The sequence below is a fragment of the Pongo abelii genome, chromosome 16 (genome assembly GCF_028885655.2).
Source record: "Pongo abelii isolate AG06213 chromosome 16, NHGRI_mPonAbe1-v2.0_pri, whole genome shotgun sequence".
Classification (NCBI taxonomy): Eukaryota; Metazoa; Chordata; class Mammalia; order Primates; family Hominidae; genus Pongo; species Pongo abelii.
In genome coordinates, this window is record NC_072001.2 from 17,666,028 (window position 1) to 17,693,452 (window position 27,425).

The 27,425-nt window shown below is 46.0% G+C and overlaps 1 protein-coding gene, 2 non-coding genes and 3 pseudogenes across 6 annotated transcripts in view; all 6 read right to left on the reverse strand.

Annotated features, from left to right (window-relative positions):
• LOC129050282 (zinc finger protein 705A-like) overlaps positions 1-5,925 on the reverse strand; it is a 63,823-nt gene extending 57,898 nt beyond the window's left edge. Inside the window, exon 1 of one of the 4 annotated variants that reach the window (XM_054532135.1) lies at positions 5,820-5,925. The gene's annotated coding sequence lies outside the window, so the exon portion shown is untranslated. The remainder of the gene's footprint in view (positions 1-5,819) is intronic. The other 3 variants (XM_054532136.2, XM_054532137.2, XM_054532138.2) reach the window with 3 other exon arrangements.
• A 2,875-nt stretch (positions 5,926-8,800) lies between these two features.
• On the reverse strand, positions 8,801-8,876 carry LOC112131680 (small nucleolar RNA SNORD115; annotated as a pseudogene).
• Positions 8,877-10,118: 1,242 nt separating this feature from the next.
• LOC112131684 (small nucleolar RNA SNORD115) lies at positions 10,119-10,196 on the reverse strand. The gene has a single exon (XR_002913665.2). It is a non-coding gene; the product is annotated as a small nucleolar RNA SNORD115 (small nucleolar RNA).
• Positions 10,197-11,961: 1,765 nt separating this feature from the next.
• Positions 11,962-12,029, reverse strand: LOC112131682 (small nucleolar RNA SNORD115; annotated as a pseudogene).
• Positions 12,030-14,042: 2,013 nt separating this feature from the next.
• Positions 14,043-14,123, reverse strand: LOC112131681 (small nucleolar RNA SNORD115). The gene has a single exon (XR_002913664.2). It is a non-coding gene; the product is annotated as a small nucleolar RNA SNORD115 (small nucleolar RNA).
• A 9,955-nt stretch (positions 14,124-24,078) lies between these two features.
• LOC129050279 (serine/threonine-protein kinase 25-like) lies at positions 24,079-25,558 on the reverse strand (annotated as a pseudogene).
• Between the last annotated feature and the right edge of the window lie 1,867 nt (positions 25,559-27,425).

The window sequence follows — 27,425 nt, forward strand, 5'->3', positions numbered from 1 at the left end:
CTCTCAGCATCCACAGGAAGGGGGCGCTGAAATGTCCGTGCCTGCATTTTGTTTTGTTTTGTTTTGAGACAGTCTCGCTCTGTCACCCAGGCTGGAGTGTAGTGGCGCGATCTCGGCTTACTGCAGCCTCCGCCTCCCGGGTTCAAGTGATTCTCCTACTTCAGCCTCCCAGGTAGCTGTGATTAGAGGCATGTGCCACCATGCCCGGCTAATTTTTGATATTTCTGGTAGAGACAAGGTTTCGCCACGTTGGCCAGGCTGGTCTCAAACTCCCGACCTCAAGTGATCCACCTACCTTAGCCTCCCAAAGTGCCGGGATTACAGGTGTGAGCGACCACGCCCTGACTACTGTTAGATTTTCCATCCCACAAGAAAGCAAAACCACATGCGTGTACACAGACACACACACGGAGACCCCAGGCGCAGGCACACGGGGGACACAGCAGCGTGTCAGAGCCAGGTGTGAGATCCAGCACGGCAAACATCCCGAGGGGACACTGCCCAGAGGCCCCGCCTGAGGCCAGCCTGCTCGCGCCACACTGCCTGCCTTTTTCGAGGAGGGCTGGAGACTGCCCGAGAGGCAGCGTCCTGGAGACACAGGCCTCAGCTCTCCCCTGCCAGAAAGCGGCAGGACGTGTGGACCATCTCCGGGGAGTGCATGCAGAAGCTGGGTAGGGAGGGGGAAGGGGCAGGCGCCATCCGGGGGACCTTCCCTGTGGACTGAGGGGGAGAAGGCCCCGGGTCCCGGACGTACCTATCTCCTAAGCAGTAGGACGCCTTTTCTTCCTACGCGCCCCTGTGCCGACGCAGACACTCGGCTATGGTAGGGTCAGGACTGGCACCAGGGAGGGCAGGGAAGCTCCGGACCCTACATGGGGCCCTGGACATGGGTGGGGGCTTCTGCCCGCCTGGCTTCCCCCAGGTTATGCCCTTTACAACAGCAGGGAACAAACTCTCACTCCCCAGTTCCGAGAGTCCTGCGGGAGGACCGTGAACCCAAACAGGGGGTTGTGGGAGCCACAGTGTGTAGCCAGGGATGTGGGGACCCAGGGTGGCGCTAAAGGTGGGGCGGGTGCTGGGGGACCCAGGGTGGCGCTAAAGGTGGGGCCGGTGCTGGGGGCCGAGCATTAAAGGTGGGGCGGGTGCTGGGGGCTGAGCCGCAGCCTGTAGGGTCCGTGCTACCCTGCGCAGCCAGGTGTCCAGGCAGGTAAGACACCCCGATGCCACGTCAGGAAAAAGACATCACGCCCACCCTCTCTGTGAGCCCCAGAGCTCCGGCCCTTTTCCACACAAGGGAGTGGGGACACTCACAGGCCACGGAGAGGGAGCTGCCAAAACCCTCGTTGAGGACAAGAGGCTGGAGGCCACCAAGCAGAACCTGAAAAGCAAATGTCACCGACTTCACGAGGAAAACAAATCCATCCCTTCTCGCCGTGAGGGTGAAAATATCCTCTATTAGACGGCACGGACAGAGACACGGCCTCACGATGAGCTAAAGGCACTGAGCTGCATGAGTTACACAGCTAGCGGGTACAGCCCGAGTGTCACACCTCAGTTATTAATACAAAAACCGACTCGCACCCTGGGAGATGCAGACCGGGAAGCCACGTGGGGAACTTGTGGAGGGGACGCTCAGGACCCAGAGCCAAAGCTCATACTCACACTCAATACCAGCTGCTGTGGCCCTGGACAGGGGCGGGGGGGACGGGGGACAGTGCCTGGACGGGGGACAGGGGGATGGGGGGACAGTGCCTGGACGGGGGAACGGAGGACAGTGCCTGGGAGAGCTGGGCTGCTGCGGCCCTGGATGGGGGGACGGGGGACGGGGGACAGTGCCTGGGAGAGCTGAGCTGCTGCGGCCCTGGACGGGGGGATGGGGAGATGGGGAGACGGGGGGACAGGGGACGGTGCCTGGGAGAGCTGAGCAGCTGCGGCCCTGGATGGGGGGACAGGGGGATGGGGGACAGTGCCTGGGAGAGCTGAGGCCCTCTCGACACCTGGCAGGAGCCGGGCAGCTCTCCTGCCCTGGTGCACCAACCCCACGGCCCCCACTGCTGAGCCCTGCAAGACGGCCCTGCCGGGCTCCTGTTCCCCCAACATACACACTCGGTGCCCAAAAAGGACCATGCGAGGCCCAGCGGCCTCTGCGGACCACCAAGGAGGAAGCCGTGCTCTGAACAGACATCAGGTGCACAGGCTTTGGTGGGGGCAGTGGGAGTCCCAATTGCCCCTCAATTCCAGGCAGGGTAGGCAGGTGCCCTATGAGGCTGCGCTGCGCTTCCACGGCCTCCAGACCCGCTCGGGAGAAGCCCCTTACTCAGCCACCGACGTCCCTCAGGTGCCCCATTAGGATGTGGGCATGGCCGTCCAACACTCGCTCGGGAGAAGCCCCTTACTCAGCCACCGACGTCCCTCAGGTGCCCCATTAGGATGTGGGCATGGCCGTCCAACACTCGCTCAGGAGGAACCCCTTGCTCAGCCACCGATGTCCCTCAGGTGTCCCATTAGGATGTGGGCAGCGCCGTCGTCAGGATGCGTCCCAACACCTGGCTTCCGGACAAGACAAGCGCACACCTCCAACCCCTCCCTGCACATGGGGGAAGCACGTGGTGACATGAGGCTGGCTCTGCCGTGTGCCCCGCAGCTCCAGGGGGCCCTAAGCAGTGGTCGTGCCACACACAGCACCCGCGAAGCGCCCACCCCACACACACGGCGCCCGCCGAGCGCCCACCCCACAAACACGGCGCCTGCCGAGCACACATTCCACACACACAGCACCTGCCAAGCGCCCACCCCACACACACAGCGCCCACCGAGCACACACCCCGGTGTTTCCAGGGGAGATCTGGCAGCTGCTCGGATGCGGCCAGACACCCTCAGAGCCCCCTCTATGCCCACGTCTGCAGTCACCCGGGGTCCTGCGCACCCTCCAGTCTCTGCCTGTGTGGTGAGCTGTGAAAGTGGCCTGGCCTGTGGGGCGCGCCCTGGGCGAGAGGACGTGGGGGACCTGCAGGGGCAAAGGCATCTGCTCGGCTCCCTCAGTGAGGACAAACATGAAGTGGAGACAGAGGCCTGCGCTCACTGTTCCTCCTAACAGCAAACCCAAGGTCTCCCACAGGCCCGGCCACCCAAGCCGCTCGGGGCAGCCCCCTTCTCTCCCAGGCTGCTCTCTGCTCAGCACTTGGTTTGCACGAGTGCCTGGTGCATCCCGGGACTTCTCTCCCCAAGCTCCACTTCTGTCTGTGGTGCCCACGTGACATCCTGGGCACACACTGCTTCTCATCCTTGCGGGCCTCCAGGCTGGGCAAGGCACACTCCTGGGCACAGGGCCACTCGCCTGCTCTCCATCTAGGCTATCCCTCCTGACACGGTGGCCCTCTAGCCTGTGGGGCTGCCTGGAGGGAGGTGGGGCCTGCGTCCAGGTTGCTTTTCTTTCTAGGCATCCCTGCCTTGCCCTCTCCACAGCCGGGGGCCCCCAGAGGCCCAATCCCACCCACCAATCTCCGGGTGGCACCGTTTAAGCCATGCAGCATCAGGGCGCGACCGTCGAAGGTGGGCGCCACCACCAGCCTTCCCTCTGCAGAATCCCCACCTTCTCCCTCCTTCTCTCTTCCAGGTGAGCCATTGATTGGCTTGGTCAGTTCCTTCTGCTAAGAAACCATGAGTGATGTGTGATTGATGAAATGAATTAACCCATCAACCGCCGCCTGGTCAGGTTCATCGAGGCTGAGCCCTAAATTCCAGAACGAGCCTCCTGGGGCTCTCCGGGGTGTCCTCCTGGCCCGGAGGCAGAAGCTTCTGGACGGCTGTCTCACAGCCCCCACGGATGCGGGCATGACCCACGGCCCCGTGTCCCGATGCTGGAGTCTGTAACAGCCACCTCCTTAAACACTCTCCCATCCCCAATACTCAGTCCACCCAGATGGGACTGAACACACCCCACCCAGCCCCCCCGTGGAGGGTCAACACCAACCACTGAAGGGGCCAATGCCGCAGGGTGAGCGCCTGTGCCGCAGCCACAGCTGCCGGGCCTGAGTACAGAGTGGCCTCGCCGGCTAGGACGTGTGGTCTTCTTTCTGTTTTTTGAAACAGGATCTAGCTCCATCACCCAGGCTGGAGTGCAGTGGCGCGATCTCGGCTCATTACAACCTCTGCCTCCCGAGTTCAAGCAATTTTCCCGCCTCATCCTCCCAGGTAGCTGGGACCACAGGCATGAGCCACCATGCTTTCTGATCTTGGCTCAGCTACGTGCATTCCGGCTTTTGCAGAGCAAAAAGCACCAAATCCCCATCCCGGCTGCACCTGCACAGATGACAAGCCCCATCCCCTAGAACCTGTGATGTGAGCGCTGCCCTGCTGGGTCTACCCACTGCTGGGTCTAGGGCCCCACTGCTCCTGGCATCCCCCTGGAAGCCTCCCTGTGCGACCCCCAGCCCCTCGTCTGGGTGGTGACCGTCACCTCTCAGGTCCTGGCTCCCACAGGGGCTCTCGGCACCCTTGCCCCATGACCTGGAGGCAGGAGGATGAGAACGGGGTAGGCCCTGCACTCAGGGACCCAACGCCGTTGGGAGCTGGGGTGAAGGCCGGCCCGGGCTGTGTGCCGACTCCGCTCCACCTGGCCACCGAGCAGGCTGCCCCACTGGCGTCTGTTCTGATACAGTGGTCTTGGGTGTTGTGGCCCAGGCAGGCTGGGGCTGCTACTTTCTCTCTGGCCCCCTGGATGAGCACTGGCCTCCCTGTGCCCGGCCTCAGGGCCGGGAGCAAACCCCACTGTGCCCTGCAGAGCTGAGCCACACAGATGCACACCCGGCTTTGCAGATGGAGCCCGGGACTGGGCAGCAGCCTCCTCTGGTGACAGCAGTGGCACGGGGGTCCACTGAGCACTCCCTGCACACTCAGGGCTGGATCGCGCCTCCAAGCATCTCATGACAGCCCCTCTGAGGGGGTCGTGGGCGGACAGCAGAGGGAGGGCCCAGCCACACCCACCCTAAGCCTGACATGGACGGAGAAGCCCCTGCCCTGGGTGCTGCCCCCGCCCTGCGGAGCCTCGCCTCAGCCTGAGCCTCAGTGGGGGACGCTGACCCGCAGCCGGTGGAGGGCAGCCCAGTGGAAAACGGGAGTGCTGCTTGCACACCTGCTGCCCACGGTGGCAGCCAGCCTACGTCCCCCACCTCAGGAGTGGCCCCGACGGTCACCGCCTGCGCCTGAGGCCCTCACAGCAGCAGCAGCAGCAGGAGTGCAGTCAGAGGACAGGCAGGGCCACCACCCTGGGCTGTGTTCCGTGGGCACAGGGCGGGTGCCCAGCTCCCCCTGCCCCCACAAACAAGGGCCGCCACCCCAAGACTCAGCAGCTTCTGAGGGCGCAGACCACTCCCTGGAGGCGGTCACCACTCAGTCAGGGCCCAGCACCCATCCATCACCAAGGAGGAAGAGCCCGGCCTCTTCTGGGGCTCTCTGAACCCCAGGGGGTGCCCAACGGAAGCCAGACAAGGCCGGGGCCTGGAAGGAAGAGGGGACGTGAAGGCTGGGCACCCACCATGCCCACGCAGGCCTGGGGGTTGGGGGCCTGCCCTGCCATGCCTGAGGGCCACAGCGAAAAGCAACGATCCCAGGGAGGGACGAAGGGATGCTGATCCCCACCCAGCCTCCACCCAACCCACGCAGCCACGATTCCGTCCCAAGGGGCGAGTGCCGGCTCCGGATCACATGCCAAGGAGGCTCCCGGGAGCCAACGAGGGGATTGCAGCCATCCCCACAAGGGGCTGCTCTCTCCCCGTCAGCTCCCATCCCCTTCCCCAGCCCTGGCCTCAGGTCGCTACCTGCCCTGTTCTTCTCGGGGTGCTCCATCTGGTCTGGGCCCAGGGCCAGTTCCCTGAGGAGGGCCCCGCGAGCCCCCTTCTCTGACTGTCTCCACTGAGTGATGTCACAGTCCCTGGGCTGACATCACCACACAGCCTTCAGCCCAGAGCCCAGGGCAAAGCTGAAGGGAGGCCAGGGACCTCACTAGGCTGGGCAGGTGCAGGCCACTCCCGTCCCAGTGCCCTCAGAGGCACCTAGACTCATGTGGACCCAGCCGCAGACCCTTCTGGGCAGCTCTGTCCAGGCCGGCCCTGCCCTCCGACCTGGGGCCGCAGGGGCTGGCCACTGTGGGCTCGGTTCCCTGCCACCGCAATTCATCTGCACCCCAAGGAAAGAGAATGAGGGGTTGCAGTGCCCCAGGACCCACGAGCCCCCGGACACCAGGGCAGCACATACTTCCAGTCCCAGGGCCACAGCAGAGCGGGGCCAGGCCCAGCCCAGTGACGCAGGGCAGACGGAAGGGCGCCCTCAACAATGGAGGGGCGCAGGAGCTGCCGCGGCCAGGACAAACCAACCTCAGGCTGACATAGGCCGGTAATGGGTTTAACGCATCAGGTGCAAAAGAGAAACACCCCACAAATCAGGGAGAGGAGGGAAGCCGCCCACCCCATGGGAGGAAGCTGAGGAGTGAACGCCAGGGACGGGCGGGGCCGGTCCTCAGAGCACTGCAGACATCAGACCAAGGGCGACTGTCATCACCACGAGAAGGCCCCGTCCACGGCAGAAGCCAACCTCACCACGCCGACTGCACCAGAGACGCCCACAAGGAGAGCCGGCCTCCGAGAACGCAGCTGAGCCGTCACAGGTCGCCATCAGCAAAGGCAAGGATCCAGGTAAAGAACACAGGAGGGCCACGAGCGAACGCGGCACAGCGGCCAGGACCGGACCCTGACTGGGGGGGAGGCGGCAAGGCTGCACAATGGTAGCTGGGACCAGACCCTGTTGGGGGGATGGGGGGATGGCGAGGCTGCTCAGGGACCCCGTCCTACAGGTCAGCCTCGCCCTGGTGATGGCACAGACCACAGGTGAGGGCCACGGGCAGAACTGACCAGGGAAAAGCTGGCACTCACCCAGCACCGGACACACATGGCAAACGCCACCGGCAGCCTTGGCGGAGGGCACTGTCCCTGCAACTAGTTCACATAAGGGCAATTTTCCCAAAATTCAGATTATGCAAACGGAAGCAAGGCTGCCATGGACTCCAGAGCCTCAGATGCCATCAACAAAAGCAAAGTGGACACATGTGCATCAAATCCATCACAAAGACGGCCTTCGAGACTCTGGGGGAAGTGAGAACACCCCCACCCAGGCCCCCACGGCGCACAGGCCCCCACAGCAACCCTGCTCCACCTCAGCAGCCTCAGCTCTGGTTCCTGCACCCTGGCCCGGTGGCAGAGGTGACCTGGTCTTGCCAGGGGGGCAGGGGTCCCCGGCCTCAAGTGGTGCCACAGACAGCGGGGGGAGCATGCAGGCAGAGTCAGGCACCCCACCAGGAAAGAAAGCTCCCACGGCAGGTCCCGGGGGCGAGTGGGACCCGGGGTGGCTCCCATCGGAATCCTGCTACGTCTGAGAGGACACGGGTCCTTCCAGAAGCGTAACCATGAACAGCCGTGGAAAACCTGGGTGGGCTGCGTTTCTACATTGCCTTTTTTTGTTTTTTTTTTTCAGACGGAGTCTCGCTCTGCCACCCAGACTGGAGTGCCTTTTCCGCTCATCGTGTGGGAGCCGCGGGGCGACGTCCCGCCCCGGTTTCCCTCCACCCGAAGGCAGTCACCTCGGTTGCCAGCTCCTGCCTCTGTGATGATCCCCACGAGGGGTGCAGAGTGAAGGGCACAGCGGGGTTTGGCCTAATTCCCTGGGGAGCCCCAGGCGAGAGGGTTTGGTCCTGGGGAGCTGCCCAGGTTAATATGTTAACTTCTATATTTAGACCAAATGAGTATCACATCTTACAGATGATACCAATAATCACAAAACTTGTCAACATTATATCAGTGCAATTTTAGTAAAAAATAAAGTTTCCCTATTGTAGATCCTGTCAAGTATGCTAGTCACTCATTGAGAAGAAAAATGCATAATAATAATCATGTTGCCTGAAGGAATGGCCCTGACTGTCATTCACATAAGTGTCCATAAAGTTCTTATTTACCATTGGCATTATTCACAGCACACACTTTCATCATAATGAAAACGAAGCCAAATGTTCTTGGGAAAGAAAAGTCAGGCACCAGATTGCTCATCAGTTTATCTAATTTCAAGTTTCATGGGCAAACACATATTATTGAAACTCACATTTTTACCCCAATTGCAAGGACCCTTCAGTCATAAAGATTCATCAATGATCAAAACATATCCTAGCACTGTTAAAATATTATACTAACATTACAGGAAATTTTCTCTGTATATTTAGACCATGATAACTGTAGCGCATTGAGCAAAATTCCAATGTATCATATTTCTCAACCCTGAAAACAATCAATCATAGGAAAAAAGTAAGGATTTTCTCATGAGGATTGCATCACATGTGTCAGTCAATCATTGAGAAGAAAACCCTATCATGATATTCATGTTGTCTGAATGAATAATCTAATTATTATAGAGCTCAGTCTTCACTAGTTCAATTATCTATTTGGAATTTTTCAGTCAGCAAAGGCAGCCTCTCACCTCCACTCAATAGAATAGTGCCAGTAGGACTTACTAAATCATCCAGTGAGAGAAAAAGAGCAAGGGTCTTAGTGCCAAATATTCAAGAAAATTAGGAATTGTAGGAAACTTAAATAGCACTTAAAGAATCAGAATTTATAGTTTACTTAGAAGCACAGAGATAGAAGTGTGCAAAACAAGTTTCACAGAAAGATTCCATTGCCAGAATCCCAAAATAAAATCCCCAATGGAAGGAAACTAAGAAATCCAAACTTCTTGTCTCACAATTGTTACCTAGGCTGGGCCTCAGCGTAATCCAACTGAGCTTAATTTTTATGTCATCACTTCTCTTCAAGGTAACATCTCATCATTGACCCAGCCCATGGCACTCATATGCCTATGCACACTTAGATCAAATATGCTTACCAGAGATGGTTTCCTTAAACACTGGTGGTAAAGTGGACTGGATGCCACATTTTCAGTGCCAGGCAGTTGAGTGGTGTCAGTTTCTCCCTGAACAACAGGGTAAAAGGTTTTCTTCCTCCACAGTCTTCTCTGTAAAAGACAAGAGTAGGCTATAGTCAAAGGGTAGGATTACATCTCTTATATGTGCATGACTGCTAATTGCTGTTCCTAATTTCTACAAGACTGAGATGTGTGATACTCCAAATACGATCCATTACTTAAGCTGTGGTAGACAACTGATTCCCCGTGTATAGTAAGGGCCGAGCACATAGGTATCATGTCTTTTGACGACCTGGTAAGGGATGATTTCCCTGCAGAAATAAAAGCTTCTTATCCTCTTCATATCAGTAACAACTGGCATCATACATAGTGTATGCATTTCTTTATAACAAATCTAATGACACCTGAGTGAGACTCAGGATAAGGAAATGAGATTTCAGACTACCTGTATTGTATTCAATTTCAATCAAGGTTAACCTATAGCTGAATCTCAAGCCATTCCCTAAAATTGCCAAAGTCTTTTAGTTGTAAGTAGTGCCTCAATGATCCACAAACATCATAACACCATATACAGCAACTCAAAAAATAAAATAATAGAAATGGATTGTCTATTTGTGCAATCACTAAAGAGTTGATTGCAATGAATTACCAAATGTCTCATCTTTAAATCAAAGTACGCTCAGGTAAAAAAAAAAAAAAAAAAAAAAAAAAAAAAAAGGAGTTTTAATGAGGACCCCATTAGACCAGTCACTCATTGGAAAGAATGGACCATTGCTCACTAATTTTGTATGAACAGGTAAATGTAATCATTTTGAAGGCCAATGTTTAATATTCAAATGGTCCACTTGGAATTTTTTAATTACAAAAGACAGAACTCATATATATAATCCATGTAATGACACACCTCTTGCTGGATGAACATTCTGAAGCACACCCTGAGGAAAAAATAAATCAAGATATTCTCTCTAATAATGTATGAGTATTAAGAATAAAGACAAGATAAAAGAATTTTAAAAGTTCCTTTAGAAGTAGATAGAGGCAAATGATGCAGGATTCCCCAAAGGGTTTCTTCCTACCAAGCTGAAAATGGAATACCCCATATCCCCCAAATCTAATGACTTCTCACACCTTCTTGCAAGGATTGGCACTATTTTGAGCCTCAGCTTAATCCTATTGAACATGATTTTTACATTATTACGTCTCCTGAAGATACTCTTTATATATATAGTTACGTTGTCTTATAAACCCTTACCAGAATAGCATCCTTAAACAACGGATCAGTTAAATTCACTGCACCATGCCTGTGTGGTAGCACTTGCCTCTGTGGCAACACCAGAGGGTGCTCTTCTCAGCAGTCTTTATCTACAGGCATAGGAACGGGACCATAGTTCAAAATCAGACATAAATTGTTCCTGCGTATATGGCTTACACAGACTATTTCTTGGTGGAGAGATATGGTCCATACTACCACAAAAAGACATATTACTAAGGCTCTAGACCACTGACTCATCAACATCATAAGGACAAGGTATGCCAGGCTTTTGACACTGAGTAATCTGCCATATTATCATATATCATACTATAGAGATGGTAAACATGACTGAACATATTCCAACATTATTTTAATACAATTTCAGTAAAAAGTGAACATTTTTTGAAAGAATTCCATCAAGTAAGCCAGTCAGTCATTGAAAATAAAAACCCACAGTGAGAGCCATGATTCTAAATTTGTGAACCCAGTCATTTCAAAGTCCATATTAGGAATAAGTGTCACCATTTCTAACATGTGCTTTCATTATTCTGAAAATAGTGGGGTCACATGTGTGAAAGGAAAATAAAAACTTGGGACCCCAATTTACTATGCCAAAAGAAAAAAAAATAAGCTGAAAGCTGAGTCATGCAAGAATTTCCTTTTGTTCTTAAGCAGATAGCTACAGATTAAAGGTTAAAGATCTCCACAGGTAGCTACTCTGTGTTCACCTTATCTTATGTAAAGTGCTGATTTACTGAGCGTGAGATGAATGCATTATTGACCATTCCCCTACCTGCTCCTTTTGTCTTGGAACATATGGATTATCATACCCTCCCTTTTTCCCCTCCAGCCCACTTTTCCCCTTTCAACAATGAAGCCCTCAAAATCGTCTTTGGAGAAAGACATAGATCCCAGACAGTTTCTGTGATTTTGGGTTTATTTCTTCTGAGCATGTCCTTAACCTTGGCAAAATCAACTTCTAAATAAACTTCTAAATCTCAGATACTTTTTGATTTACACATGATAGGAACTGAAATTTGGGTATCAATTTGGTGATCAAATTACTAAATATTTAAGTTTCATAGGCAAAGTACATACTGATTCTCACATTCTCCTCTCCGTTACCAGGGTCTCTTCCATTACCATGGTCTCACAGTTACAGCGAAACACTGTTGGAACCCCACAATAATAATATAAAAAAATTTTGTCTAGTCAACATGTATCTACAGCCAAATGTATATTAAATATTGGACTAGGTAACAGTGAATTTAAAAAATCTTCAATATCGAATTGTATGAAGTTCAGATAAAAAGTAAAGATTTTGTCATGAGGATTATATCATAAAGGAAAACTCATATTGAAATTCAGATTACCTGAAGGTGTAAAACTAATTCCCTTAGGTGGGAGTCTTCTGTAGCTCAATATTCTAGATAGAATATACACGTCAGTAAAGGAAGCTACTAATCTTTTATAATAGAATGGCACATCTCTTGGCAGCATGTCTTACTGAAACACACAATAAGAGAAAAAGCCAAAGAATGAGACCTGAATATACGATACTATTAGAAATTGCAAGCTTATAGGCTGAGAATTTTCTGTTCATTTATAGGCGCACTGATACAGTTGGGCAAACAAGTTACCCATAAAGATTTTGTTACTTCAAGTTCAAAATAAAATTCCCCTTGAAGGCAAATAAGAAGTCACTGTTATCTGTTCCAGCATTTTAATCTAGGCAGGCTGAGCCTAGCATAATCCTATTGAGTGTAATTTTAAGGCATTATTTCTCACCAAGACATTAGAAGGTTTCATTATTGATGAAAGACATGGTACTCCCTATGCACACTTGAGAAGGCTTCCTGAAGCTCTGATGCTAGGATGCATTGGTGTCAAGAGCATTTTCACTACAGGACACCTGGGTGCTGTCAACTGTCCCAGTCGCAGCAGGCCAAAGAGTGCTCTTCTTCCATATCATCATCTAAGGGGCAGATGTAGAGCAAATGTCAAAGGGAGAACTACACCTCACCTGTGTATATGAGTCATGCATGGTTTTTGTTAATTGAGCAATATTGACAATACTGAAAAAAGACCCATTATAAAGGTTTTAGTCCACTGGTTCACAAAATATAATAAGGACAAATCATACAGGTCACTTGGCTTTGGAGAAGCACTTCAGTGGTTTTATGCAGAAACAAAGCATCCCATTGATCATCGCTTTATATATTCAAGGAAGCTGTATCAGTAACAATTGGCATGGTTTACTGTATATGAGCTTTCATAAAATACAGACACGCTGGAAGCCACTTGAATCTCAGGATCTAGAAATCAGTTATCAGGGCACATGGAGTTGTATTCATTTACATGCATCTTGGCCAAAATGCCCAGTTTTCATATTGTGAACCCTCAACAAATGACCCACAAACATCACAAAATGGAATAACATGAAAATATTATAATAGGTAGAGGTGAAGGCCAGGCGCGAGGGCTCAAGCCTGTAATCCCAGCACTTTGGGAGGCGGAGGTGGGCAGATCACAAGGTCAGGAGTTCAAGAACAGCCTGACCAACATGGTGAAACCACGTCTCTACTAAAAATACAAAAAAATTAGCCAGGCATGGTAGCACGTGCCTGTAATCCCAGCTACTCAGGAGGCTGAGGCAGGAGAATCTCTTGAACCTGGGAGGCAGAGGCTGCAACAAGCTGAGATCGTGCCACTGCACTCCAGCCTGGGCAACCGAGCGAGACTACGTCTCAAAAAAAAAAAAAAAATGTGGAGGTGAATCTGTGTCTACTCTTATATGTAAATGAAAAGAATATTACATTGTCTCATCATTATTTCAGTAAAATTTCAATAAAAAGACTTGTTTTAATCATGAGGAAGCCATAAAGAATGTCAAGTCACTTACTGAGGAGTAGAATGCACACTGGGACACATATGTCGCCGCTTTGGTGAACCTACTCACCTCAAAGGCCCTTCAGGACCAATTGGAAGCATTCACAGCCTGTATTTTCATTATACTGAAAATGATGAAGTCACTTGATATTTGGAGTTTATAATTCAGATACTAGTTTACCCATCAACTTATTCAGTTCTCTGTTTCATGGGCAAAGCAAATTACTTATGTTACGTATTTGTATCCACTGGCATGATATTTCTGTTATGAAAAGTTTACCAGTGAGTAAACTGGCCATACCATTACAATATCTTAAAATTTTTAAGGTAATATAAGAAAAAATTTGATGTAGTCGTATATATGTACCCAAGTGAACATTGCATGTTAGATTGGGCACTATTAATCAAGTGAAACAGAGAATAAATTAAAATGTTCTCAACTTTCAATCCCATCAAATTCAGGTAAAAAGTAAAGATTTTGTCATAGCATCATATCAGATAGGTCAGTCACTCACTGAGAAGAAAATTCATACTGAGATTCAGATTTTTTAAATGAGTAAACATAATAGCCTTAAGAGTGAATCATCACTAGCCCAGTGGTCTATTTCGAATGTATGTGTGACGAAGGCAGTCACTCTGTTCATTAATTCATTGATGAATTTGCAATTCTGAAATTGCAGCACCGAAAGATACAATGAAAGATACAATGAGAGAAGAAGAACCAAGGAATGAGTCCCAAACGTCTCATACTATTAGGAATTATAAATAATGGAAACAATGCTTAAAGGATGAAAATGTGTTGTTTACCCAGAAATGCATACACAGGGTTTGGCAAAGCAAGTTCGCCACAACGGTGTCGTTTCCTCAAGCTCCAAAATTATTCATCTAAAAGAAACAAGGATTTCTAACTTCTTGTCTCAGGTTAGTCACTTATGTTAAGTCTCCACATAATCCTATTCAACATAATTTTTATGTCATCTTCCCTGTTGAAGACAATATAACATCTCAATATTGACCCAAGCCAGGGGGTTAATCTGTGGAGTCATCTCCCCACAAAGGTAGTATCGTAGATATTAGCATGCTTATCAGAGATAGACGAATGTTCTATGGTGGATCGCAGTTGCTACATATTCAGTGCTGGATACCTGGATGGTATAAATTGCCCTGGGTGCAGCAGGCCAAATGGTGCTCTTCCTTTGCTCTTATCTAAGAAGAGAGGACTAGGCCAGGTGTCAAAAAGGAAAACATTATTTCCCATAGTTATATGGCTCATGCATAATGGAGCAAAATGGTCAGTACCCCAGAAATAGCCCATTATGTAGTCTATAGACCACAGATTCACCAAACACAAGAAGGACAACATATACAGGTCTCTTGACTTTAGAGAATCACTGGCGTGGTGTCATGCAGAACTGGGATGATGCCACTGATCATCCGTTCTCTATGTAATTGAGGTGGCCATATCAGAAACAATCGCCATGGTCACTTGCCAATTCACACTCATAACATGAAACTTCTAAAGCCGCATAAAACTCAGCTTCCGGAAATCAGATATCAGGCCACTCAGAATTGTATTCGTATTTTATTATTTCTTTTACTTGCTTACTTTGAATTTAATTTGAATTTTCCCCCAGCTTCCGAATGGGAAGAATTATTTATTTAGATCTTTGTTCTTTTTAATGTACATTCAGTGGTATAAATTTCCCAGTAGGCACTGCCTTTGTTGTGTTCCTAAATTTTTGATAAGTTGTGCTTTCAATTCCATTTAGTTTGAAATATTTTAAAAATTTATCTTGAGATTTCTGTCACCTTCAGTTACTTCGGAGTCTGTTGTTTAACCTCCAAGTATTTTCATGTTTTTCAGCTATCTTTTTTTTTAGTGATTTTTTTTACTTTCATTCCATTGTAGTCTGAGAACATACTTCGTATGATTTCTATTCTTTTAAATTTGTTGAGGTGCATTTTCTAGCCCAGAATGTGGTCTATTCTGCTGAATGTTTCATGTGTGTGTGAGAAAATGTGTCATCTGCTGTTGTTGGGTAAAGTGGTCCATAGATGTCAGTTACATATAGTTGGTTGAATCAAGTTTTTGATCATGATTGATCATGTTATGCCCTTACTGATTTTCTGCTTGTTGAACCTGTCCATTTCTGATAGAGGGATGCCAATGCCTCCGACTGTAGGAGTGAATTTATCTATTTCTCTTTGCAGTTCTATCAGATTTAGCTTCATGTACTTTGATGCTCTGTTGTTCAGTGCGTACACATTAAGGATTGTTATGTCTTCTTAGAAAACTGATCCCTTTATCATTAAGGAATGCCCCTTTTGATCTCTGATAATATTTCTTGTTCTAAAGTCGGTTGTGTCTGAAATTAATACGGCTATTTCACTTTATTTTGATTAATGTTAGCATGTGATATCTTTCTCCATTCCTTTACTGTGAATATATTTGTGCCTTTATAAAGTAGATTTACTTACTTTTTTCTATAGAGATGAGGTCTCATTCTGTCAACCAGGCTAGAGTGCAGTGGCATGATCATAGCTCACTGTAGTCCCAAAATCCTCTGCTCAGGTGACACTCCGCCTTGGCCTCCTAAGGACTACAGGTGCACACCACCATGCCCAGCTATTTAAAGTACATTTCTCATAGACAACGTATATTTGGGTCTTGTTCTTAATCCATTGACAATCTCTGTCTTTTAAGCGATGTCTAAAGTGATTATTGATATACTTAGATTAATATATTCAGTAATTGTCAACCTTGTAATTTGTTAGTTTTTTGGTCTTCTACTCTTTTTCTCCTCTCCCTGATTTTAATTGAGCATTGTATAAGATTCTGCTTTTTCATACAAAAAATTAGCCGGGCGTGGTGGCGCACACCTGTAATCCCAGCTACTCGGGAGGCTGAGGCAGGAGAATTGCTTGAACCTGGGAGGTGGAGGTTGTGGTGAGCTGAAATCGTGCCATTGCACTCCAGCCCAGGCAACAAGATGAAAACTCCGTCTAAAAAAAAAAAGATTCTGCTTTTTCTTCTTTCTTTTTCTTTTTCTTTTTTTTGGGGGTAGAGATGGGCTCTTATTCGTTGCCAGGCTAGACTTGAACTCCAGGGCTCAAGTGATCTTCCTGTCTCAGCCTCCCAAAGTGCTGGGATTACAGACATGAGTCACCATGTCTGGCCTGATTCTGCTTTTTCTTCTGTTAGCATATTGATTATACTGCTTTTTTCAAAATCATTTTTAGTGGCTGTGCTGGATATTACATTATACATTTACAACTAATCCAAGTCCTTTTTCAAATTATACTATCCTACTTCATGGGTTAGTCCAAGTAACTTAAGAGTATTTTCTCTCCCTCATGACTTATTTTATATATATATATATATATATACATATATATATGTATATATATATATATACATATATATGTGTATATATATATATACATATATATGTATATATATATATATACATATATATGTATATATATATATGCACACATATTTAATACTTTAAGTTCTAGGGTACATGTGCACAACGTGCAGGTTTGTTACATATGTATACATGTGCCATGTTGGTGTGCTGCACCCATTAACTTGTCATTTACATTAGGTATATCTCCTAATGCTATCCCTCCGCCCTCCCCCCACCCCACGGCAGCCCCTGGTGTGTGATGTTCCCCACCCTGTGTCCAAGTGTTCTCATTGTTCAATTCCCACCTATGAGTGAGAACATGCAGTGTTTGGTTTTTTGTCCTTGCGATAGTTTGCTTAGAGTGATGGTTTCCAGCTTGATCCATGTCCCTACAAAGGACATGAACTTTTCCTTTTTTATGGCTGCATAGTATTCCATGGTGTATATGTGCCACATTTTCTTAATCCAGTCTATCATTGATGGACATTTGGGTTGGTTCCAAGTCTTTGCTATTGTGAATAGTGCTGCAATAAACATATGGATTTTTTAAAATAGTCAGAAAAAAGGACTTGAAATGTACCCAACACATACAAGTGATACATACTCAGATGATGGAAATCCTAAATATCCTGACTGGATCATTGCACATTCTATGCATGTAACAAAATTTCACACTTACCCCATAAATATGTGCAAATATAAGGTATCAAAAATTATTTTAAACGTAAAAAAATAAATAAACCGAGGGAAATTGGCAAACATCTCTTAATTTGAAATGACACTTGCATTTTTTGGGAATCTTGTGTTCTTTATATGTCTCCACGTCTAGGTCTCCATGAATGAATGGAAGATAAACAGATCCCTTTGAATTATAGGTGGACAAGTTGTTTAAGTGGATATCCCATTTGACACATTTTCAGACTCCTTAAACAAATTTTAAGAGTCAAGATGTATCTTTCTTTGTGAATAGGTAATATTTGGTTGAGTCAGCAGAGCCTGGCTTAGCTCTCAAGAACAGATCATGTTCATCAGGACTCAAACAATTCACATTACTAATGGGTCTAGACTCAAGCAGAAAATCTAAGACAGTGAAGATGGTGTTTAAACATTGTTTGGGTATTATATTTGATAGCAAATAAAGGCCATAAGACAGCTGTTACTGGGCCCTGTCATTAGAATTACCATGTTCTAAAATTTATTTTAGTGAATAATACTGTTTAGGCCAGGAAAAAATAAAATATAATAAATATTATCATTTGCATTAATAAACCAATTTCATAATCACACAGTTTATTTTAGGGAATTAATTACCTTATTAAATATGTTTCTCTCAGTGCATTGTAACTTCATTTTTTTCCTAAACCATATATATACATACACACACGTATGTGTATACATATGTAATGTAACGTTACCAAAATCAAATTAATAGACCCATGTGTATGTGTGTGTATGTATATACATATACACATTTTCTGTTTTTATAGGGAGTGGAGGATAATATATTCAATCAAAGAATTCAAAGAATTTTGGAATCTGAATTAAAAAAAAATCTGTAGTCTTCCTCTCACTCCTAACAGAGTTTTATTGGAAATAATAATTCTAGATTAATGATATTTTCCCACAACAGTTTGAAGTTTTTATCAATTTTTTTTGTCCTAAAATCAAGTGGTAGTAATGAGCAGTCTGATGTCAACCTGGTTTTCTTTTAAATAGTTTCTCATGCCCCTCTTGGGGACACTTGAATTTCATCTTTGCTTTCATTGGGCTAAAATTTTACTTGTCACATAAAAGTAGGGCACTAATTTCAAAAGCTATAAAAATTCCTTTAAATAATCAACTTGGTATCTCTCATTTGCTACCCCATCTCTGAAACTGCCAAGACTGAGTGTGGAAACTTTTAGTGTGCCAAAGAAAGAATAGTTGCCATTTCTACTACTGCATTTTGTGGTCTGTTTCTCTAGCTGTGGTTTACATATTATGTACATATTATACATTCCCATTTACTTTTTTTACCTTTATTTTTTCCCAGCTTTATTGAAGTATAATTGACAAATAAAAATTGTATAGAGTTGTAATTGGTAGTTCACACCTGTAATCATAACCACTTGAGAGGTTGAAGCGAGAGGATCACATGAGGCCAGGAGATTGAGAACAGCCTGGGCAACATAGTGAGATCCCCATCTCTATTTTTTTAAAATTAGCTGAGCATAGTAGCTCATTTCTGTAATCCCAGCTACTCTGGACCCTGAGGTGCAGGGATCACTTGAGCCCAGGAGTTCAAGGCTGAAGTGAGCTATGCTCATGTCACTGCACTCCAACCTGGGCAACAGAGTGAGACCCTGTCTTTTATACAAAAGTGTACATATATAAGGAGTACAATGGGCAACTTTTAAATGTCCTCACCACACACACACACACACACACACACACACACACAGAGTAACTGTGTAGTGAAGGGTCTATTAATTTGATTTTGGTAACATTACATTACGTATGTATATAAAATCATCAAAGAGCAAACTTCAAGTACACAATACAGTATTATTAACTGTATTCACAATTTATATTAGATCTCCAGAACTTATTAATTTTATAACAGAAAATGTGTATCCTTTGACCAGTCTTTCCATTTTCCTTATCCCTTTCCAGCCCCTGGCAACCACCTTTCCACTCTCTGCTTCTAGAGTGTAAACTTTATAGATACCACAAATAAGTTATTCACAATAGCCAAGATATGGAAACAACCTAAATGACTATCAGTGGATGAATGGATGAAAAAATAATGGATATTATACAGCCATAAAAAGTGCACATGTACCCTAGAACTTAAAGTATAATTAAAAAAAAGAAAAGAAAAGGAAAGTGCAGATATCTCTACAATGTGGTAATTTCATTTCCTTTAGGTATATACTCAGAAAAGGGACTGCTGTGTCATATAGACAGTTATTGTTGTACAGAAATAAAATTAATTTTTGTATATTGATTTTATATCTGCAACTTTGTTGAATTCATTTATTAATACTAACAGATTATTTTGTCTATTCTTTAGTTTTTTCTACATATAGGATTGTGTAATTGTCTGCAAAGAAGGATAATTTTACTTGTTCTTTTTCCTTTTGTGTGCCTTTTATTTCTTTTTCTTGTCTGATTGCTGTTGCTAGTACTTCCAATACTATACTGACTAAATGTAGGCAGGGTGAATATCCTTGCCTAGTATTGGAATTTAGAGGAAATGTTTTTAGTTCTTCTCCATTGATTATGGTGTTAGCTGTGGGATTTTCATAAATGACCTTTATTACACTGAGAAAATGTCCTTCTTTATCTAATTTGTTGAGTATTATCATGAAAGAATGTTAAATTTTGTCAAATGGCTTTTCTGCATCAACTGCCATAAATCATTTGTGGTTTATTCTTCATTCTGTTAATAGGATGGATTGCTTTGATTTATTTTTGTATGTTAGTTCAGCCTTGCATGTCAGGGATAAATCCCACTGGGTCATGATATGTAATCTTATTTATGTGCTGTTCAATTTGTATTGTTAATAATTTATTAAACATTTCTGCATCTATGTTCATCAGAGATATCAGCCTGTAATTTTCCTTTCTTGTGGTGTCTTTGTCTGGCTTTGCTATCAGGGTGACATTGGCCTCATAAAATGGGTTTGGAAGTATTCCCTCTACCTCTATTTTTGAAAGAGCTTAAGAAGGATTGGTGTTGGCCTGGCTCAGTGGCTTACGTGTGTTGTCCTGCTACTTTGAGAGGCTGAGGTGGGTGGATCATCTGAGGTCAGGAGTTCAAGACCAGCCCAGCCAACATGGTGAAACCTCATCTCTACTAAAACTACAAAAATTAGCTGGGCATGGTGATGGGCACCTGTAATCCAGGCTACTTGGGAGGCTGAGGCAGGAGAATAGCTTAAACCCAGGAGGCGGAGGTTGCAGTGAGGTGAGTTCACTCCATTGCACTGCAGCCTGGGTGACAAGAGCAAAACTCGGCCTCAGAAAAAAAAAAAAGAAAAAAAAAGAAGGATTGATGTTAATTCTTCCTTGAACATTTGGTAGACTTCAGCAATGAAGTTATCAGAAGTTTTCTTTGCTTAGAGGCTTTTAATTACTACTTCAATCTCTTTATTTGTTATTGGTCTTTTCAGGCTTCATCTTTCCTCCTGATTCAATCTTAGTGGGTTTAAGGTTTTCTAGGAATTTATTTTTTCTAAGTTATCTAATTTATTGGCAGATATTTGCTCATTATTATTCCCTATAATCCTTTTTTATTTTGAGGTATCTCTTTTATGTTTCCACTTTCATTTCTGACTTATTTGTCTTTTTAAATAAGACTTACTTTTTAAAAAATGTATCTTTTTGAAACTGAGAAAGTTTCCTTGACACTTAAATTTACATGGAAATACTACTGTAATAAATGTAGGTTTTTTGAAAATTTTTAGTTAAGTATTCTAATCAAAGAGCCAAAAACAGGACTCACTATCTATAACAGCATTTATTTTTTAATCCATCTGTAGAAAAACATTAAGACTTTTTTAATAGTTTTTTAATTCTTTTATTTTAGGTTTAGGGGTACATGTGCAGGTTTGTTACCTAGGTAAATGTATGTCATGGCAGTTTGTTGTACGGATTATTTCATCACCCAGGTATTAAGCCTAGTACTCATTAACTCTTTTCTCTGATGCTCTCTCTCCCCCAACCCTTCATCCTCCAATAGGCCCCAGTGTGTGCTGTTCCCCTTGCTGTGACCATGCGTTCTCATCATTTAGCTCCCAAAATACTGCATTTTGTTCTCACTTATAAACAAAATTTGCTGAGAATAATGGCCTCCAGCTCCATCCATAACCCTGCAAAGGACATGATCTCATTTTTTTACATAGCTGCATAGTATTCCAGGTATATATGTACCACATTTTCTTTATTCAGTTTACCACTGATGGGTAGACTAGAGATCCAGAGAGAGACAGAAGTTGTTCTTATGAAATACAGTCTGTTAGAAGTTTGTCTGTCTAAATTTAAAATGTGTGTCATACTTTGGTTCTTGAAATAAATGACCCCAGAGTTTAATAAGCAATAGGTATTTTAAAGGAAGTCTTGGCATAAATTCATAAGATATTTTTAACTGTTATGAAGATTAAGCAACAGGTATGCTTCAGTAAACACTAACATTTGTGTATATGCTGATTTATATACAATATTTAGGAGCTTTTCACTAAATAGTTAGAATCTAAATATAAAATATTTAATCTCCTTGAAGTAGCTCCAAGGTAAACTTAAATAGTGCCAATGTATTTTGCACTGGAACTCTTTGGAAATATGTTTATACTTGTCACAAGTTAATTTCTAATTTTGTACTCTTGAGATAATGGCATTTGTCTATATTGAAGTATATAGATTTTCCAATGCTTTCTGCTGATAATAAAGGACACTGTAGTTACTTCTTCTTAAAATCTTACTGAGTAATCAAACATGTTTGTGGTTCAGAAGCATGTTTAGTATATACAGAACAAACATTAATAATATGAGTGTATTGTTCCCAATGAAAACAATTCTATTATATAACCTGTTAACATTCTTTCAACAGAATGTATAACACTGTTAGAATGATAGCCGCAGGAGGCAAAAACATTCCTAGGCAAATAGGGGAGGGTCCCCAGTAAAACCCCACTTTCAAGTCAAAGACAGTTTAAAACCCAAGCTACAAGTCTCAAAAAAATCTATAAACAGGATTGAGAACCTCTCTTCCTGTTTGACATGCTTTCCTCTGATTGGTCCCCACACTTCACCTATTTTATATATACCTACCCTTCCCTAATTGTTGTTTTTTTTTTAAACTGCCACGCACACCTTTGAGTGGTGACTTTGATTTAGCCTTTTTTTTTTTTTGCATACTCACAAAGTAATCAGCATGCACTCCCCCATTCTGAGGCCATAAAACTCCCAGACCCAGCCATGCTGAGAGAGAGACCACCCTCACATCTCTCTCCTGAGAGCTGTTCCATTGCTTAATAAAACTCTTCTGTGCCTTTCAACCTTCAATTGTCAGCATAAGCTCATTCTTCTTGGATGTGGGACAAGAACTTGGGATGCTGCCAAATGCAGGTACAAAAAAGGCAGTAACACTTTATTTAGCCCTCTGACCCATGTTGGCACCTGGTGGCCACCCCATGCAATAGGAAGCAGTGATGAGGTTGGGCCAGCTCTGGAGCTGTGGGGCACAGTGTGGCAACAGGACTGAAAGGGCTGTTAACACGTCCCCATTCTGCAGGCTGTGGTGGCACTAAAAGAGCTGTTAGTATGCTGTAACACCTCCTCTGGGGCTTCGAGGTCACAAGCTTCCCCATTTGGGTGCCATCATCTTACCCTCGTATGGATGTCACAGTCCCCTGGAGGAGTCACTTGTGGCACATCTGGTTCAGTCACAAGCCCTGCATGGAGTGTTCACCTGTGCCAGCACTTGGAGTGGTCAGCCGGACCTGGCACTCACTCATCCAGACACACCCTCCACCAGGGGCTGAGTGCACCATCACGGTGGTCATGGTACCCATGCAGAGCACAAGCCAAGCATGGCCTGGTGGGCTGAGTGGGAGGTGCACTTCCTGTGGTGAACCCAGGGCCAAGCAAGGCCTGGGCAGGGTTGTCAACAGCTGGGGAGGTCCCTGGCTGGCAAAGTGGCTGAGAAAAATCCTGCATCAAGAATGTTATTCCATTTTTGGGATGGGGCAAAGGCAATTCATTTACTGATTTTAATTTTCTCTATATTTTGTCCAAAGATCTAAAGATTAAAGTTGTGTCCATGTACTACTATATATGTATTTAGGGTTAACAGAGACAGGCCTTTTAGTTCTTGATTCTGGAAATTATATCTGACTTAAATATTTACTCTTGGAGATTTTGGACTTATTGTTTGACTTTTTTTATAGGCTACACCATGTGATGAATAAAATTATTTTTGTGTCATTTGCCAAGTAGGCCAATCTATCCCCCTTAAGTCTTATTAACCAGACACTCTTTTTTTTATTTTTTTCCAAGTCAGGTCTTTATTGAAAGTGGCAGGGGCCTCTCAATGTCCTATGAAAACTAACATATTAACCTCAGAATATTTAAGGAAACAAGTAAATTCAATTTTCTTAAAAAACAAAACATTCTGGAATACACAAGTACTTATGAGCAGACACAGTACTTGATCCAACACCACAAGGCAAATCTATGGCCATCATGGGCCCCGGGAGGACAGCGGCCAGGGCACTCCTCTGGGGGCTGCCCTGTTGCCTCTCCCCACCTCACGGAGGATGAGACAGAGCTGCCCTGGTAGTTGCTCTGCGCCTTGGTCTGAGCGGCCATTGGGCTGCGTGAGTCTGCAGAAGACCCAGGCGTAGCTCATGAGGGCCACGCCGGCTCCTGGAGCCTCCGTGATCTCTACTGCTGGGCCAGGAGAGGGAGGAGGGCAGTGGGCATAGGGAATGTCCCTGACCTGCAGAACAGCACACTGCAGGGGTGGAAGGAGACAGTGACCTGGCATGTGAGGCCCACAGGATCTGACGTGTCCCTGCAGTCACGACACAGCTCAGGGCACCTTCCAAGTCAGCACAGTTCTTATGGAGCTCAGAGCAAAAACAAAGGACCTTCTGTCTCCTATCTGAACAGCAGCGCGCTTCAGCGGGTGGATGTCAGGTGGTTTCTGTTGTGTGAAAACCTCTGCACTGGCTCCACCAGGTGCACCATCAGCTTGTCTGAGATGCCGGGGCAGGACTCCTCCGCCTGTCTGAAGGCGTTCTCCAGCTCCTCCAGCGCACCCACGCTCCCGCCGCTCTGCTTGTGCTTCTCTTTGAGCTCTCCGAAGACGGGCCGGACCAGCGTGGACAGGCACTGGGACCTTGGCTGCCTCTTGACGGGCTCCACAGGCTTCTGTGAGCCATGCAGGGCTGCCCACTTGTGAAGCTTGCTGTGTGGACTCCGCCGGATGGTGGGGGGGAACGTCCAGATGGGGCCCTGCTCCCGGTCCTCCCCCTCGCCATCAATGTCAGAGTCCTCAGAGCTGGACTCCTCACCATGCCCCTCTGACTTCCAGCGCTTATAGCGCTCAATGAGCTCGGTGAGGAAGGAGGTCTTCCTGATGTAGCGTGTGATGAATTTGCTTCAGGAGCTCCTTGGCGGTGGGCCGGAATCGGGCGTCCTTGTTGAGGGAGGCCCCCATGAACTCCTTGAAGGGCTTGCTGTGCTGGCCCTCCAGCGTGGGTGGGCTGTTCTTGGGAATCAGGAACAGGACGCACATGGGGTGGAGGTCAGAGATGGAGGCTCCCCCTTGGCCAGCTCGATGGCCGTGATCCCCAGGGACCAGATGTCAGCCTTAAAGTCGTAGGCCGACTGCTTGATGATCTCAGGCGCCATCCAGAAGGGGGTGCCCACGAATGTGTTCCTCTTAATCTGCGTGTCTGTGAGCTGCCCTGCTACCCCAAAGTCCGCCAGCTTCACGTCCCCCTGCTCCGAGAGTGGCACGTTGGCAGCTTTGATGTCTGGGTGGATCTTGCGTTCGGAGTGCAGATAATCCAGGCCCTTCAGAATCTCCCGCAGGATCGTGGCAATGTACGTCTCCTCCAGGGGACCTGGTTTAAGCAAGTCCAGTGCTGAGCCGCCGCCCAGGTACTCCATGATGATCCATAGCTTGGTGCTCTTTAGGTAGGAGCCAAAGTAGCGGGTGACGTAGGGGCTGTCGCACTGGCTGAGGACGGTGATCTCCTGCTGGATGTCCTCGGTCTCCTCCTCGGCCTCCTCCAGGTCGATGATCTTGAGGGCCACCACCTCCTTCGTGTGGTTATCGATGCCCTTGTAGACTTCCCCGAACGAGCCCTTGCCCGTGCGGTCGAGCTTGGTGAAGAGCACTTCAGGGTCCACTCGAGAGTGCTCGTTGGCAAGTCCCCGGAGGTGAGCCATGGCCACGCCGCGTCAGACCCTCCGCCGGCAGCCCCAGGAGGCGTCTGGATCCCGCGGAGAGGCGCGGAGCCGGCTAGCTCGCCCCTGCCGCGTCAGTCCACTGCCAGGGACAGCAGGAGCGCTTGGTGCCCAGTTCAGTCATCTGGGACGGAGCTCCGGGGTGGCGGGCTCCATGGAGGGGGGGCCCCAGGAGACCCCCAGGCCGCCGGGGCCCCGCCATGCCCGGGCCTAAAGCCCAGGCGCCAGGGGTCTCGCCGCCCCTCCCGTCCCCGCCCCCCAACCAGATGCTCTTACACTTACATGGTGGATTTTAGAGCTTTTGTCTTCTAATGCTGAAGTGTCATGAAGACAACAGAGAAAGTGACATCGCATGTTTTAGACAGGCATTTATTAGCAAAAATGTTAATGCAATTTGAAAAGTTTAAATACCAATAAACTACTTTCTTGTATAAATTCAATGCAGTGCCTTACTTAGCAAATTTCACTCCTCACTTAAGTTTCCTTTCACAGTAATTGGCAACACCGTAAATCTAATTGCTAATGTCAAAATCAAGGCATAGCTATTCATCTCTCATTCTGAAACAATAGAATATCACTAGAGTCAGTTTGACTCCACCATTTAAAGATTCTCAGATCCTCCACTTCCTACCATCCTTGTTCCCACAGGTATAGTGCAGCCAACTGTTATGTCTCATTGCCATGAGTGACAGTCTGCAATCATTTACCTGAGAGCACCCTGGGTGAATTTTTTCAAAACATAAATTGTCAGCCCTCCTTCACTGGCCTCTTGTGAAATTTAGGATGAAGCTTTAATGTTTAATGAGTCCTATAAATTGTTATTATGTAATACTAGCCTACCTAGACTCACTACTCTCATACTGTTTCTAAGCCAACCATACAAATATGGTCTGGGTTACTTCTTTTTTCTGATTTTTACACTTTCAATCGTGTTCTTTCTGGTTAAAATATTTCTCTTTCTTCTCGCCCTATTTGACCTATCCATCAACTGCTCATAATCTAGGACTTTTCAATTTTTTCCGATCCAACAACTAGGCATACTGGCCCTTCTATGGACGGTCCTTGTATTACCCACCTCCTCTATCCTAATGTTCATTTTACTTTTGACTGACATCCTCATAGGCACAACACAGTTGCTAGCTCTGCACCTAGCAACAGTGCTGGCCCCATAAGGATGCCACACAAAAGTACAATCAACTTTTTTTTTACTATTTCTATTTTTAATTTATTTATAATTGACCATATAAAGATACAAATATATATAATTTGAATAGTAATGTGAGATCCAACAATTTGTTAGTTAATTCATTAAGCATTTTTCTGAGTATTTACATTGAGTTTGAAATGTATTGGCTGATGCTTTGCAAAGGTAACTTCAGACTGCATGGAACTTATCGTGTATTTGGAGGTATAACTAATAAACTGAATAATGCCATTTTATTTATTCTATGTAATGCCATTCTCCTTAAAGCCGTTCTAAACTTTGGATAAATATTTGTTGAATGAATCAATAAATGACATCAATAAATGACAATTATTAATTTATCTATATCATACAATAAACTCACGTTGTTGTGTGCTCCCAATCTATTGATTTTTGTTTTTGTTGTTGTTTTAGTTTGGGTGTGGGGTGTCAGTGGATATCAACTAAATAAATCCACATCTCTCATGTATTAGTCAATGTCCTCGAGTTAAATCTGTTGCTCATAACAAAATGCCCAAGTGGAAGATTTGGAGGGAGATAGACTGAAAAATCTAGATAATATTGAGAGAAGGACATAGATGCATATTCTGTCATCAGTAAATAAAAGAGAAAAAATATATTTAAATTTAGAAGGGAGATTAGCTATTTCAGAATGGTTGACATTATACAATGACTAAAAATAAAAGCAGTACAGTAAAAATAGACAAACTTTCTCTTGCAGTTCTAGTAGATAATGATCAGGATACAT